Source organism: Nerophis ophidion, linkage group LG08, assembly GCF_033978795.1.
Source record: "Nerophis ophidion isolate RoL-2023_Sa linkage group LG08, RoL_Noph_v1.0, whole genome shotgun sequence".
Taxonomy (NCBI): Eukaryota; Metazoa; Chordata; class Actinopteri; order Syngnathiformes; family Syngnathidae; genus Nerophis; species Nerophis ophidion.
The window spans coordinates 77,116,833-77,131,200 of NC_084618.1; positions in this window are offsets into that span (position 1 = coordinate 77,116,833).

Consider the following 14,368-nt stretch of genomic DNA (forward strand, 5'->3'; position numbering starts at 1 on the left):
ATAGCAATTCTTTGTATCTTTGTAGGTGATGCCACATATGTCAGTCGAGGGAAATGATCAAACTACGTAAATAAATTAAATAATTTGATTTTGATATGATTTTTTAAGCTAGATATTTTGAAAATGAACACCAATGAGTTAACTGATTAACATTAAATTTAATTAATTTAATTAAATGGATTCAGAAAGTAGAAATAACGACAAATAAAGATAGAATACTATTAACCGCAACATGTAAATGTAAAAAAAACAACAACAATATGAGTTGGTCATTTTTAGAATGTGCTTTTTCTATTTTAAAACAAAGAAAACAATCTGAAGTTGTCTTTATTGTTAAGTTATCGTGCCTTGACTTCACCTGTCCGGCCCACTTGGGAGTATATTTTTCCCCATGTGGCCCCCGATCCAAAATTAGTTTGACACCCCTGGATTAGAATAATATGTTAAAAAAAGAAGAAAAAAAAAAAAACGAGTAATGTCAAAAAAATAACAACAACGAACATGTTTACAGTTTCACCTTCTAGCATGTCTGAAAAGGAGTAGGAAGAAGCAGAGTTTTTTTTAACCCACACACAATTGTTGATTTCCTTTTTTAATTTTTAACACAAACAAAATTAAGGAATAAATAAATATATATCAATATAGTTCACATGAATAGGTAGTTTATTTACTGTTTTGTTCACATGATTTACTGAATATGCGATGGATTATATGTCATTCAATCACATTAGATTAGATTAGTTTACTGTAGTTTATATTTTAGTATTGTTTAAAAAAAAATTATATTATATATACAGGTGGAAAAAAATGTGAACGTCGTGCAAAGGTTAGTCTGTAACAGCAAAAGTATAAATAAAAGTACAAATAAAATGCCATAACAAAGAAAGATTAATAAGGACAATGTAAATACTATTATTAGAATATGTTAGACACAAGCAGAATTGTTGCATATTGTCTAGTTTCAAAATGTACTTGTCTGTATTGTGTGTATTATACACTAAGCAAGAGTGATTAGTGGCGAATAATTAGCTGTCCATTCATCTCAAAACAGAAGGTCATTCAAATGTAATTGATACTGACCCGAATAAAACAAAGTGTTTTTCCTCAGGAAAACAGTTGCTTCTTTTCATACTCAGGGTCAAGAAGTTTATACACGCAAACCAACAAAGAGTGTTGCCATGCATACGTTTTTCTTTACTTTAATCCTAATCCTGACTCTGCAGTCCATGGTTGTCCATCCATCCATCCATCATCTTCCGCTTATCCGAGGTCGGGTCGCGGGGGCAGCAGCCTAAGCAGGGAAGCCCAGACTTCCCTATCTCCAGCCACTTCGTCTAGCTCTTCCCGGGGGATCCCGAGGCGTTCCCAGGCCAGCCGGGAGACATAGTCTTCCCAACGTGTCCTGGGTCTTCCCCGTGGCCTCCTACCGGTTGGACGTGCCCTAAACACCTCCCTAGGGAGGCGTTCGGGTGGCATCCTGACCAGATGCCCGAACCACCTCATCTGGCTCCTCTCGATGTGAAGGAGCAGCGGCTTTACGTTGAGTTCCTCCCGGATGGCAGAGCTTCTCACCCTATCTCTAAGGGAGAGCCCCGCCACACGGCGGAGGAAACTCATTTGGGCCGCTTGTACCCGTGATCTTATCCTTTCGGTCATGACCCAAAGCTCATGACCATAGGTGAGGATGGGAACGTAGATTGACCGGTAAATTGAGAGCTTTGCCTTCCGGCTCAGCTCCTTCTTCACCACAACGGATCGATACAACGTCCGCATTACTGAAGACGCCGCACCGATCCGCCTGTCGATCTCACGATCCACTCTTCCCCCACTCGTGAACAAGACTCCTAGGTACTTGAACTCCTCCACTTGGGGCAGGGTCTCCTCCCCAACCATGGTTGTAAAAATGGTAAATATTGTAGAATATAAAAAATAAACAACATATTCAACTCAGCAGATGTAATTTTGTTTATATATACAGTGGGGCAAAAAAGTATTTAGTCAAGTTCTCCCACTTAAAATGATGACAGAGGTCTGTAATTTTCATCATAGGTACACTTCAACTGTGAGAGACAGAATGTGAAAAAAAAATCCAGGAATTCACATTGTAGAAATTTTAAAGAATTTATTTGTAAATGATGGTGGAAAATAAGTATTTGGTCAACCATTCAAAGCTCTCACTGATGGAAGGAGGTTTTGGCTCAAAATCTCACGATACATGGCCCCATTCATTCTTTCCTTAACACGGATCAATCGTCCTGTCCCCTTAGCAGAAAAACAGCCCCAAAGCATGATGTTTCCACCCCCATGCTTCACAGTAGGTATGGTGTTCTTGGGATGCAACTCAGTATTCTTCTTCCTCCAAACACAACAAATTGAGTTTATACCAAAATGGATACATGGATGATACAGCAGAGGATTGGGAGAATGTCATGTGGTCAGATGAAACCAAAATAGGACTTTTTGGCACCTGGTGAATGACCTGTAGAGAGCTGGGACCAAAGTAACAAAGGCTACCATCAGTAACACACTACGCCGACAGGGAATCAAATCCTGCAGTGCCAGACGTGTCCCCCTGCTTAAGCCAGTGCATGTCTAGGCCCGTCTGAAGTCTGCCAGAAAGCACATGGGACCATGTCATGTGGTCAGATGAAACCAAAATAGAAATTTTTGGTATAAAACTCGTTGTGTTTGTATATATATATATATATATATATATATATATATATATATATATATATATATATATATATATATATATATATATATGTATAAATGATTTCCTGTACCACAGAACTTTCCTCCAGAAGTGTGTATATATATATGTATGTATATATATGTGTATATATGTATATGTATATATATGTATATATATATATATATATATGTATAAATGATTTCCTGTACCACAGAACTTTCCTCCAGAAGGTCATATCTATGTCCATGGGATGTCAGATGAAGCAAAAATTGAGCCACAATACCAGCAATATGTTTGGGGAAGAAAAGGTGAGGACTTTAATCCCAGGAACACCAACCCTACCGTTAAGCATGTTGGTGGTAGTATTATACTCTGGGCCTGTTTTGATGCCAATGAAACTGGTGCTTTACAGAGAGCAAATGGGACCGTGGAAAAAGGAGGATTACCTCCAAATTCTTCAGGACCAGAAATCATCAGCCCGGAGGTTGGGTCTTGGGCGCAGTTGGGTGTTCCAACAGGACAATGACACCCAAACACACGTCAAAATATTTTAAAGAAATGGCTAAATCAGGTTAGAATCAAGGTTTTAGAATGGCCCCCTTAATATCCGGACTGAAACATGTGGACAATGCTGAAGAAACAAGTCCATGTCAGAAAACTAACACATTTAGCTGAACTGCACCAATTTTGCCAATAGGAGTGGTCAAAAATTCAAGCAGAAGCTTTAGGATGGCTACCAAAAGTGCTTTATTGCAGTGAATCTTGCCAAGAGACAATGTCACCAAAAATCAACATTGCTGAATGTATACTTTTGACCCAGCAGGTTTGCTCAACATTCCTCTCATCGACTACAAACGAACTTGACTCCATGCTTACAGCGTTTTTACACGCCACCACTGTGCAGAGAATCCTGGGAGATGTAGTTTAATTTCAGACCCGACCAATGCTAAAGCGCCAGAAAGTGAAGTGAAGTGAATTATATTTATATAGCGCTTTTCTCTAGTGACTCACAGTGCTTTACATAGTGAAACCCAATATGTAAGTTACATTTAAACCAGTGTGGGTGGCACTGGGAGCAGGTGGGTAAAGTGTCTTGCCCAAGGACACAACGGCAGTGACTAGGTTCGATTTGGAAGAATGAGCTGAATTGAAATTCCAAATTGGGAATTTTGCACAATGTCGTTTCATGTATAATACATAAAAAATAAAAAAAACATGTGTAGTATCTGGGAGATACGTGGTTTTTGTCATGGTCTGTGGTCTGGATCATGTTTGTTACTGTCTGTTAGTTTCGGACTCTTTTAGTTCCTGTTTACGCTCCCTTGTTTAGTTACCTCGACGACCCATTAGTTCCACCTGCGTCATGTAAAAAAAAAACGCACCTGCTCTAATCAAGAGACTTTTATTCAAGCCTGTTTTTGCCAGTTAGTCGTCCTGGCGACATTGCTCCTTTCATGCCAAGTCCTTGCTACTCTGTCTTTGCTCTGTTCATGCCATAGTTCATGCTGCTCCTTTTCATGCTACAGTACGTCTTGTTTGTTCCAAGCCATAGTTTATAGGGCTGCGATTATTTGGGTGTACCATAATTCGATTCAATATCGATTCTTGGGGTCGCGATTCGATTATAAATCGATTTTTTTCGATTCAACCCAATTCTCGATTCAAAAACGATATTTTTCCGATTCAAAACGATTCAATACATAGGATTTCAGCAGGATCTACCCCAGTCTGCTGACATGCTAGCAGAGTAGTAGATTAAAAAAAAAAAACTTTTATAATTGAAAAGGACAATGTTTTATCAACTGATTGCAATAATGTAAATTTGTTTTAACTATTAAACAAACCAAAAATATGATTTATTTTATCTTTGTGAAAACATTGGACACAGTGTGTTGTCAAGCTTATGAGATGCGATGCAAGTGTAAGCCACTGTGACACTATTGTTCTTTTTTTAATTTTTTATAAATGTCTAATGATAATGTCAATGAAGGATTTTTAATCACTGCTATGCTGAAATTATAACTAATATTGATACTGTTGTTGATAATATTCATTTTTGTTTCACTACTTTTGGTTTGTTCTGTGTCGTGTTTGTGTCTGCATTCGTCTGTTTCCTCTGTGTTTAGTATTTCCTGTCTAGTGCTCTTATTTTGTCAGCTTCCTGTCTTGTTCCCTGAGTGCTGTGTTCCTCCTCAGCTGTGGCTGATTGGCACCTGGCCACACCTGTTGCCAATCAGCCCGCTCCTATTTGTACCTGCTTTGTCTTGTGTCAGTTGTTGGATCATTATATTGTATTGTCTTTCGGACTTATTGTCGTTGCCACATGTCGCTCCTGTCGTTGCTATCATGTCGTTTTATTGCAGCGTAGCGGTAAGCTACATTCGTTTGTTTGTAACTTATTGTCTTTTGTTCCCTGCTTCTGTTTTGTTTTCACTCTACAAGTAACGACTTCTGTTTTCCTGGTTGCAACCCGCTAGCTTCTACGCTAGGCCCTTTTTTGTTTCTTGTTAGCTTCTATGCTAAAGACCCTTAATTTGTTATACGCCTCGTGCGCGTTTTGTCTTAGTACCTTTATCAAGTCATGTTTTCTCACTCCATGCCTGCCTCCATCTCTGCATCTTGGGGTTCGTCAACAAATACTCCTGACAGTGTCTCCTCAATTGCTCTGTTTATTGCAGTTCCGAGTGTTGCTGGGTCAGGTTCGGTTTTGGAATTGGACTGCATTGTTATGGTATTGCTGTGTATTGTTTTGTTGGATTGATAAAAAAACAAAAATGATAATAAAAATAAATAAATCAATCAATTTAAAAAAAAAAAAAGATAATCGATTCTGAATCGCACAACGTGACAATCGCGAATCAAATTTGAATTGAGGCTTCACGGTGGCAGAGGCGTTAGTGCGTCTGCCTCACAATACGAAGTTCCTGCAGTCCTGGGTTCAAATCCAGGCTCGGAATCTTTCTGTGTGGAGTTTGCATGTTCTCCCCGTGAATGCGTGGGTTCCCTCCGGGTACTCCGGCTTCCTCCCACTTCCAAAGACATGCACCTGGGGATAGGTTGATTGGCAACACTAAATTGGCCCTAATGTGTGAATGTTGTCTGTCTATCTGTGTTGGCCCAGCGATGAGGTGGCGACTTGTCCAAGGTGTACCCCGCCTTCCGCCCGATTGTAGCTGAGATAAGCCCCAGCACCCCCGGCGACCCCGAAAGGGAATAAGCGGTAGAAAATGGATGGATGGAAATTCAAATCGATTTTTTCCCACACCCCAAATAGTTTATGTTGTTTGTTTCATGCCACAGTTTTGTGTTTTTTCCATGCCGTGGTTTATGTTTGTTCCTGTTTTGATAGTGAGTAATTAAAAATGTTTCTGCCTTCACGCCTGGTCCAGAGTAGTCCGTTTGCATCCCGGGAGAACAAACCCTGCGGTAAGCTGCGTAAACCCCCCCGCCATTTGACCGTTTTCATATATCTGTATCAAAAACAAACACATGGTGAGACGGTGAAAACCACGTACGGCATCTCTTCGAGGTGTTTATTACATCCGCCTAAATATCATGCGACAGGATCATACTTCACAGATAACCCCTCCCGTCTGTCCTGGCCCACGCCAGCCGGCCTCCGTGTTTTGCGGGTGGCCGCTCTCTGGTGGAAAGCATTGAATAACAAAGACATGTTTGAGAGCAGCACAGACATCAGGAGCAGTAGAGGCACTGGGCGCTGACGTCAAGGAGCCATGACTGTGCCAAGCAGCATCATGCACACACACACACACACACACACACACATGCATGCAGTGTGGCCCATTTAGAGCCAATCAAAAGTTACAAACCAGCCTGTGTTGCTGTGATTGACTCTAAATTAGGGTTGGTGGTGTTGGGGGGGGGGTTGGCTAGACTTGTGTGTTGGGAGCCCCCTCTCGACCCGTGTGTCTACCCCAGCTGTCTAAAAGTTAGGGGGAGGGAAAAGGGCCTGGAACAATAGGAGCCATTTGTCCCGCCGTAAAGGTGACAGGAAGCATTGATTTCAGCTCGTGCTTGTTGGGAGCCGTCCCCGGCTTGTCTCCCGCTGCACTTTAAAAAAAATCTTTTTTTTAATCAATTTCTGATAGCGGCGCGCAGCGGATGAGCAATTTCATCAAGACGGAGCTGTATCCATCCATCCATCCATCATCTTCCGCTTATCCGAGGTCGGGTCGCGGGGGCAGCAGCCTAAGCAGGGAAGCCCAGACTTCCCTCTCCCCAGCCACTTCGTCTAGCTCTTCCCGGGGGATCCCGAGGCGTTCCCAGGCCAGCCGGGAGACATAGTCTTCCCAACGTGTCCTGGGTCTTCCCCGTGGCCTCCTACCGGTTGGACGTGCCCTAAACACCTCCCTAGGGAGGCGTTCGGGTGGCATCCTGACCAGATGCCCGAACCACCTCATCTGGCTCCTCTCGATGTGGAGGAGCAGCGGCTTTACTTTGAGCTCCTCCCGGATGGCAGAGCTTCTCACCCTATCTCTAAGGGAGAGACCCGCCACCCGGCGGAGGAAACTCTTTTCGGCCGCTTGTACCCGTGATCTTATCCTTTCGGTCATGACCCAAAGCTCATGACCATAGGTGAGGATGGGAACGTAGATCGACCGGTAAATTGAGAGCTTTGCCTTCCGGCTCAGCTCCTTCTTCACCACAACGGATCGATACAACGTCCGCATTACTGAAGACGCCGCACCGATCCGCCTGTCGATCTCACGATCCACTCTTCCTTCACTCGTGAACAAGACTCCTAGGTACTTGAACTCCTCCACTTGGGGCAGGGTCTCCTCCCCAACCCGGAGATGGCACTCCACCCTTTTCCGGGCGAGAACCATGGACTCGGACTTGGAGGTGCTGATTCTCATTCCGGTCGCTTCACACTCGGCTGCGAACCGACGGAGCTGTAATAAATGATAAATGGGTTGTACTTGTATAGCGCTTTTCTACCTTCAAGGTACTCAAAGCGCTTTGACACTACTTCCACATTCACACACACATTCACACACTGATGGAGGGAGCTGCCATGCAAGGCGCCAACCAGCACCCATCAGGAGCAAGGGTGAAGTGTCTTGCTCAGGACACAACGGACGTGACGAGGTTGGTACTAGGTGGGTTTTGAACCAGGGACCCTCGGGTTGCGCACGGCCACTCTCCCCCACGCCGTCCCAATAATAAGGCCCATAAGCGCCATTTTGACTTAGCGATACACTGGATGTGATGCCATGGAGCGTCTGAAGAATCGATGATTCACACTAGCCTAAGGATCCAAAAATACTGTGGGTGGCATAGGGGGAAAGGGGGGCATGGGTGAGGGGTTTCCTCACCACAAGTGGGTCAAGGAGAACCGAGTCAGGCAAACATCACTTTCCCCTGATGTACTTTTTGTCTTTGCCGCGCATTCGCTGCTCCGGTGGTTCATTTTTCATTATTTTCTAAAATGTGTTTTACCATTCAATACAGAGCAGGGAGTCAGTTCTAGTTGGGTATCCGGGCTGTTTTTGTTGTTTGCACGGCAACCAAGTTACGCAGCATGAAAACATGTCAAGTGACACCGCCATCTACCGGCCTGGCATGCATATTACAGCGTTCCATTTGTTGTCGTTGTTGAATAATATGTATAAATATGTAGTCATTGAGAAAAATCTTGTAATATTACAGGGATAATGTTGTAATTTTAATAAAATTAGGGTGTAATAATGCGAGAAAGTGGGGAAAGTATATAGTTTTTACAAGAAAACACATCTGTATAATGTTTTGACAATCAGTTTGCAATATTACGGGTTATATATATATATATATATATATTTATTATTTTTATTTTATTTTTTCTAAGTAAAAATTAAGTCAAGAATTTATTAGGATAAAGTTGTAATATTACACGTAAGTATAAAACACAATTCTTTGAAAATAGACATTATCAATATATATATATACAAATATATACAGTATATATATATATATATATATATATGTATATATATATGTATATATATGTGTATGTATATATATGTGTGTATGTATATATATATATATATATATGTTTGTATATATATATGTGTGTATATATATATATATACAGTATATACAGTATATATGTATATATATATATATAAATGTGTATGTATATATATATATATATATATATTTTTTTTTTTTTACAGTAAAAAATTAAGTTAAGGTTTTATTAGGCTAAAGTTGTAATATGACACAAAATAATAAAACACAATTCTTTGAAAATAGTCATTATCAATATCAATATACATACAATTATATATATATATATATATATATATATACAGTATATGTGTGTGTCCGTGTCCGTATATATATATATATATATATATATATATATATATATATATATATATATATATATATATATGTATATATATATATTTTTAAATGTATATATATATATATATATTTTTTTTTTATTATTTTTTTTTTTAAATGTATTTTATTTTTTAACTTTTTTTTTTATGAGACAACAAGTCCGTATAATGTTATTGTTATGAAAACAAAGTTGCAATACTATGAGGTAAGATAAGTAAATCATAAATTATAAAAAAGTTAAGTCAAGGTTTTTTTTAGGATAAAGTTGTAATATTACAAGAAAGAAAAAAAACACAATTCTATGAAATTAGCATTATTAATACAGCTCTTATTTGACAGGAATAATTTTCTGTATTATTATAAGAATATAATGTATTTATTCCCCCAGAAAAAGTCACAAAATTACTTTGCATTATTCTGGGAAAACAAAATATCACCAAAAAACTAAAGTAATAAAGTTAAGAAAATAAAGACGTGGTTTTATTAGAATATACGTATTACATTACAGGAATAAAGTCGTAATTTTAATAAATATTGGTTGTTATATTACAAGGAAGGGGGAAACGTATGAATATATATATATATATATATATATATATATATATATATATATATATATATATATATATATATATATGTGTGTGTACGTATGTATGTATGCCAAATTACTACTTATAATAATAATAATAAATCATGAAAAACTGAGTAAGGATTTTATTAGGATAAAGTTGTAATATTATGAGAAAAAAAATTCTATGAAAATAAACATCTTCAATAAAATCCTTAATTTACAGGAATAATTTCGAATAATATTTTTATTTCCCAAAGAAAAGTCATGCCATTATGTTGCATTGTTTTGGGAAAACATGAATATTGTGAGAAAAATCTAATACACTTATGAGAATAAAGTCGTGATTTTAATAGAATAAACTAGTGATATTACAATAAATCAATAAAATCTGTATTTTATAGGAATAATTTATATAGTATTTTCTGCATCATTTTGAGAAAATTCTGTTTTTATTTTCCCAGAGAAAAATCATGGTATTTTGTTGCATTGTTTTGGGAAAACATATAAATATTGAAAGACAAAACTAACACAGTTTTGAGGACAAAGTCATGATTTTATTAGATTCACTCTTGTGATATTACAAAAAAAAATGCAATCCTGAAAAAATAAACGTCATCGATAAAATCTTTAAAGAAATATTATTGTCTGCATTATTGTTAGGACTTCGCATGGCTGCAGTTGTGTGACCTCAAGAATGCAAGAATCCAGGAGAGCAGAAAGCAGGTAAGATGATTTTAATTTCTTCAAAGTAAAAGATATAAACAGAAAGCAGTCTTGCATGGAGATGTTCCCAACAGAGTTTTAACTTCGAAGTGCTCGAGTGAAACATAAATAGACCTATGTTGATTGACAGCAGCTGAGGACCGCTGCCAATCAACGGCGAGTGTGACAAAAACAGTGCTCAGCGGAGTAAACAGGAAGTATAACAAAATAAGAGCACTGAACAGGAAATAAAGTACAAAACACGAAAAACTATCAGAAAGTAAGTGACAGATTGTTACAATTATAACACAATGTTTTACTATATCGTATTTTTATGGGAAAACATGTAAATATAGCAACAACAACAAAAAAAATACAGCAAAGAGAATCAAGTTATAGTCAATCAATCAATCAATGTTTACTTATATAGCCCTAAATCACTAGTGTCTCAAAGGGCTGCACAAACCACTACGACATCCTCGGTAGGCCCACATAAGGGCAAGGAAAACTCACACCCAGTGGGACATCGGTGACAATAATGACTATGAGAACCTTGGAGAGGAGGAAAGCAATGGATGTCGAGCGGGTCTAACATGATACTGTGAAAGATCAATCCATTATGGATCCAACACAGTCGCGAGAGTCCAGTCCAAAGCGGATCCAACACAGCAGCGAGAGTCCCGTTCACAGCGGAGCCAGCAGGAAACCATCCCAAGCGGAGGCTGATCAGCAGCGCAGAGATGTCCCCAGCCGATACACAGGCGAGCAGTACATGGCCACCGGATCGGACCGGACTCCCTCCACAAAGGAGAGTGGGACATAGGAGAAAAAGAAAAGAAACGGCAGATCAACTGGTCTAAAAAGGGAGTCTTACAAGACAAAAAGTTGTATTGTATTGGGGCGGCGGAAGGGTATTGTGAGAATGAAATCAAATAACTTAGAGATAATTTTACATAAAAATAACAGCGATTTAAAAAAAAAATGTAATATTCGCAATTTAATGACATTAAAACTTTATTTTGTAGTCAATTCTTTAGTTGGTATTTTTCTCACTTTCTGTTTCTGCGAAACCACAACCTGGTGGGGCGTGTCCGACGTATATGCAAATTGTGTAATTGGCCTATGGGGCAGTTACGATGGAGCCCCATGAACTCTGCCTAGCAACAAGTGGCTGTGCAAAGGTCCATCCACTGTACATCTACAAAAAAAAATACTTGGATACAATAATAGTGTAGTTTTACTAAAGTGGTTGGTACCCAAATGTTTGACCCAATGCTACGTCTCATAAACAATACAAAGTATTTGCAATAAAAGAGCATAGAGCCAAAGTGAAGCGCTGCTGCTGTCTGTGTTTTCATTTAGGCCTGCCATCTGATTTATGAATGAACAAGCGCGGGGGCTCCAGAGACCGGCCCACATCCTCCGCAAACAGCCAACCGCTGGCTGTCTTCCAGTCCAAATGTGTTTGCCGCGGACTCACAAACCCACGACAAGTGATGCTGTCTGACTCGGGCCGTCCCTCGGGTTCATTTTTTTGCCTGCTGCTTTGCATTACAGCGGCATAAAGGAGGATTCTGAGCTCTCACTCGAGCGACTACTATAGAATGTAACAACTGTCTTATCAGCTATCTGTTGCTTTCTGGGATGAAAAAGAAACAGCAGTTACTAAAAAAACAAAACAAAACTGCAACGTCGGTAGAAATTGCATGTGGATGCTGCAGAGCCGTAGCCCAACTAAAAAGCTAACAGTTAGCACGTTGGCTGGATAGCATCAAGTAACAAAAAATATGACTGTTAGGCGCTTTTGTGCAAAAAAAAAAACAAAAAAAAATCATGCCAACAGTTGGGTTTCTAAGAGAAGCCACACCCGATCACTATTGCAAACCAAAATTGGTTAGACTTGGACTTAGACTTGCCTTTTATCGTCATTCAAATTGGAACTTTACAGTACAGATAAGAACACAATTTTGTTGCATTAGCTCATGGTAGTGCAGGATGAAAAATTAATAAGGTGCAGATAACAGTTCGAGATGCCACCTCAGTAGAAGCATTTAAGTATCACCTTAAAACTCATCTGTATACTCTAGCCTTTAAATAGACCTCCTTTTTAGACCAGTTGATCTGCCGCTTCTTTTCTTTCTCCTATGTCCTCCCCTCCCTTGTGGAGGGGGTCCGGTCCATGGACCATGGATGAAGTACTGGCTGTATCGGTTGGGGACATCTCTACGCTACTGATACGCCTCCGCTTGAGATGGTTTCCTGTGGACGGGACTCTCGCTGCTGTCTTGGATCCGCTTTGAACTGAACTCTCGCGGCTGTGTTGGAGCCACTATGGATTGAACTTTCACAGTATCATGTTAGACCCGCTCGACATCCATTGCTTTCGGTCCCCTAGAGGGGGGGGGGTTGCCCACATCTGAGGTCCTCTCCAAGGTTTCTCATAGTCAGCATTGTCACTGGCGTCCCACTGGATGTGAATTCTCCCTGCCCACTGGGTGTGAGTTTTCCTTGCCCTTTTGTGGGTTCTTCCGAGGATGTTGTAGTCGTAATGATTTGTGCAGTCCTTTGAGACATTTGTGATTTGGGGCTATATAAATAAACATTGATTGATTGATATAAATAAATAGATTACTGTAGAGATAAATACACTGCACTTTTGCATATGCATCCACGTTTATGGATGTATGTCAGTGGTCAACAGATGAGTGGCCCGCTGGCCTGTTCTAAAAATAGCTCAAATAGCAGCACTTACCAGTGAGCTGCCTCTATTTTTTTCAATTTTATTTATTTACAAGCAAGCTGGTCTCGCTTTGCTGGACATTTTTAATTCTAAGAGAGACAAAACTCAAATAGAATTTGAAAATCCAAGAAAATATTTTAAAGACTTGGTCTTCACTTGTTTAAATAAATTCAATAATTTTTTTTACCTTGCTTCTTATAACTTTCAGAAAGACAATTTTAGAGAAAAAATACAACCTTAAAAATGATTTTAGGATTTTTAAACACATATATCTTTTTACCTTTTAAATTCCTTCCTTTTCTTTCCTGACAATTTAAATCAATGTTCAAGTAGTTATTTTTTTTCATTGTAAAGAATGATAAATACATTTTAATTTAATTCTTCATTTTAGCTTCTGTTTTTTCGACGAAGAATATTTGTGAAATATTTCTTCAAACTTATGATTAAAATTCAAAACATTTATTTTGGCAAATCTAAAAAAAATCTGTAGAATCAAATTTAAATCTTATTTCAAAGTATTTTGAATTTCTTTTCAAATTTTGTTCTGGAAAATCTAGAAGAAATAATGATTTGTCTTTGTTAGAAATACAGCTTGGTCCAATTTGTTATATATTCTAACAAAGTGCAGATTGGATTTTAACCTATTTAAAACATGTCATCAAAATTCTAAAATGTATCTTAATCAGGAGAAATTACTAATGATGTTCCATAAATTATTTTTTTTAATTATTTCAAAAAGATTCAAATTAGCTAGTTTTTCTCTTCATATTTTTCGGTTGAATTTTGAATTTTAAAGAGTCGAAATTGAAGGTAAACTATGTTTCAAAATTTAATTTTTATTTTTTTGGTGTTTTCTCCTCTTTTAAACCGTTCAATTAAGTGTTTTTTTTCATCATTTAATATCTACAAAAAACTTTCCACAAAAGGAAAAAAAAATGTACGAAGGAATGACAGACAGAAATACCAATTTTTTTCTATATATAGATTTATTTATTAAAGGGGAATTGAGCAAATTGGTTATTTCTGGCAATTTTTTAAAGTGTGTATCAAACTGGTAGCCCTTCGCATTAATCAGTACCCAAGAAGGAGCTCTTGGTTTCAAAAAGGTTGGTGACCCCTGGTGTATTTTATATTGTCTTTTTTATTCCAGCGAGTTAATCGATTTTTGGGGGGGAATTGAGGAGATTACTTTGATGCGTTCGAGAGTTTTAGGGAAGAAGCTGTTACAGCCCTGAGATCGGTAGGTTGTGAGTTCAAACCCCGGCCGAGTCATACCATATTCAGTGTTTTATCATTCATAGAAAATATTGTAAAT